The sequence below is a fragment of the Grampus griseus genome (assembly GCF_964374135.1).
Source record: "Grampus griseus genome assembly, chromosome: 19".
Taxonomy (NCBI): Eukaryota; Metazoa; Chordata; class Mammalia; order Artiodactyla; family Delphinidae; genus Grampus; species Grampus griseus.
In genome coordinates, this window is record NC_139013.1 from 23,409,753 (window position 1) to 23,412,760 (window position 3,008).

General features: G+C 50.5%; 1 protein-coding gene across 1 annotated transcript in view; it reads right to left on the reverse strand.

The window, feature by feature from the left end:
* LOC309837334 (ATP-binding cassette sub-family C member 12-like) overlaps nucleotides 1-3,008 on the reverse strand; it is a gene marked incomplete at both ends in the record, with an annotated part of 145,672 nt that overhangs the window by 82,018 nt on the left and 60,646 nt on the right.

Below are 3,008 nucleotides of genomic sequence, written 5' to 3' on the forward strand. Positions count from 1 at the left end.
ATTATAACATAGTTCAGATGCCCACAAATATATAAAGAATTAAAGAAGGGCTTCCCTGGTGGTGCAGTGGTTGAGAGTCCGCCTGCCGATGCAGGGGACACGGGTTCGTGCCCCGGTCCGGGAGGATCCCACATGCCGCGGAGCGGCTGGGCCCGTGAGCCATGGCCACTGAGCCTGCGCGTCCGGAGCCTGTGCTCCGCAACGGGAGAGGCCACAACAGTGAGAGGCCCGCATACCGCAAAAAAAAAAAAAAGAAAAGAATTAAAGAAAACAAACTCATATAGTCATCACTCAACTTAAGGTATAAAATATTTCCAATACTGTTGAAAAAACCCGATATACGATTTTTCAAATAATTCTACCTTATTGCTGCTTGGAGCCAATGGTTCTCAAGTTTTGCTGCACACTAGATCCACCTACAGCTTTAAAAATCCCAATGGTCTCTACCCCAAACCAACGAAATCAAAGCACCTAGGAGTGGACATCAATCAGGGTGTTTTAAACACTGTGGGAGACTCCAGCGTGCTGCCAAGACTGAGAACTCCCTCCCCCCACCCCAAGGGAGGCTGCTGGGGGGGGAAGGTGGGATGAGGCCCTGAAGCCCGAGTGGAAATGGGCTCTAGTTCTTGTCCTCTAAGGCAGCGGTCTCCGACCTTTTTGGCACCAGGGACCAGTTTCGTGGAAGACAATTTTTCCCTGGACGGGGCAGGGCGGGGGGGGGGGGGTGCGGGGGGCAGGGAGACGGTTCAGGCGTTAATGCCAGCGATGGGGGGCGGCAGATGAAGCTTCTTGCTGGTTGCCCTGCTCACCTCCTGCCGTGCGGCCCAGTGCCTTACAGGCCATTGGACCGGTACCAGTCCCCGGCCCCGGGGGTCGGGGACCCCCTGCTCTAAGGGATTCTCAGTGGATCTACTGGGTTGGCCAAAAAGTTCGTTCGGTCGTTCCATCACACCTTACTGGAAAAACGCCAACTAACTTACTGAAAACCCCGGACGAACTTTCTGGCCAACCCAATAGATCTGGAGCCGGCAGGCCATCCCCACATTTTTGGGAAGAGCCTGCCATCTGCTGGTCCACTGAAGGAAAACAGGCAGCTAACTTAGGCCTAAGGAAAGACACTGGAGTCAAGTATCGGTCACCGAGCGAGCGTGCAGACCACTTTCTCACACAGGACTCAGGCATCTGCCGCTAAGGCAGCTCTGGGAGGGGGCAGGGCAGAGAGTGTAGCGTGACCTTCAACTTGCCGATGAGCGGCTCTGCAAGCCTGCAGAGTTGAGCCAGGCTGGGAGCAGGAGGGGCCCCTCTTCATGGCCCAAGAAGGAAAATGCAAGGACAAAGGGGGAGGGGATCAACCAAACAAAAGGATTCCTAAGAGAGAGAAGACATTTAGCCGGGAAACACCCTGGGAAGAGAAGCGGGTGCTGCCTAAGAACCAGGAAGGGCACAGAGGTGATGCACACGTGTCACTAGCTCCAGGTCCAGTGATTGCATCAGCCCTGTGGTAGTTCATTCCCACAGGGGTTTGTTTGCTGTCCTCTCTGCCTGGGACAGTCCTCCTTGCCCTAAACCCGTTCATCTGAGCAAATGTTTGTTCATTTTTCAGGTCTCAGTAAACCACAACCTCACTTCCACCAGGAAGCCTGCTCTGACTGCCACCATCTCCTGCACCCTGTCCTTGCCTCCTGTCACTTGGTTCTGGAACCTCCTGTTTACTTGTTTACTTACTCTCTGGAGGGCAAATTATATGAGGGCAGGAACCTCATGGCGTTACATCCCCAGCACCCACCCCAGTGCAACAGAAATACTTGTTTATGGAATTGATTTTTCTTATGGCAAAATCGGACACTAATCTGAAGACAAAAGGAAAGTGCTTTGAAACATACTCCCCCCGAACAATGAGGCCTCTCTAGAAGTAAATTGAAAATAATTACCTTTTCTAGTTATATATATCTATAACCAGGAGGGGCGACAAATAATCTTATTTCCAGTTGGCATATGTTATAAATTAACTCTTTATTTCACCCATCTATGCTCCAATTAGTAAACAAACATATGGTAGACAGCTACTGTTTTGGGCCTGTCCAGCATCTATTTCCATTCTCCCTTACCGTAGTAAGAACACCCCAATTTTATTTTGGGGAAACAACCTCCTCCATTCTCTGTCTATGTGATTCATTCAGGGCAGCTGACTCCATCCCCAGGCCCAGGTGTGAGCGTGTGACTCAGGCCTGGCCCATCACTGTATTCCAGCAGCCTAGCACGTGACTGGTTCAGGGATTAGTACATGACCCAAGTTGGCCCAGTGAGATTTAGCCCTGGACCTTCTGCTGGAATCCCCGGAGAAAGAAGATCGGGAGTACTGAGCTGGTGGGACGTGAGCCTAGACCTGCTGGCAGCCATACTGTCACCATGAGGAGAGAAGCCTAGAGAGTGAAGCCAAGCAAAGAAAAGTAGAGCTGAGAGAAGAAAGGCAGAGTCTGCAAGGCAGACATCATTTTGATACTGGCACTCAACCCAGAACTTTTTCTGGAACTTTCCATTACATGAGCTAATAAAGTCCCTTTTACCAGAAAACTTAAGAGCGTTTCTGTTCCCTGTAGCTGAATGAGTACCAGCTAACAGAGAAAGCAGAACTGAGAATGTGACTTTTTCTTTCATTTTTTTTACAACGTCAGTATATCATTTGCAAAACTTTTAACACCGATCAGGAAACTATTATTAATAAGCTTTACCATTATTACGAGATTCCTCAATGTATCACTTAAAAAGAGACACATGGTCATTTGACCCCACGGTCTTCAGTGGTGCAGGGGTTCTCAGGTTTGGGGAGCCACAAGGTACCCTATTCTAGGCTTTGCTCCCTCAGTGTCCTTTTCCCTCCCATCACCAGCACCCCAAGCATGTTCCAGCCCTGCTTTCCAGAGAAGCAGCTGTCTCTGCCAAGGAGGTCGCAGGCTGCAGCCTCCCAGGCAACTCCCGTGCACCGTGATGGGTTCGGCTACCAGCCT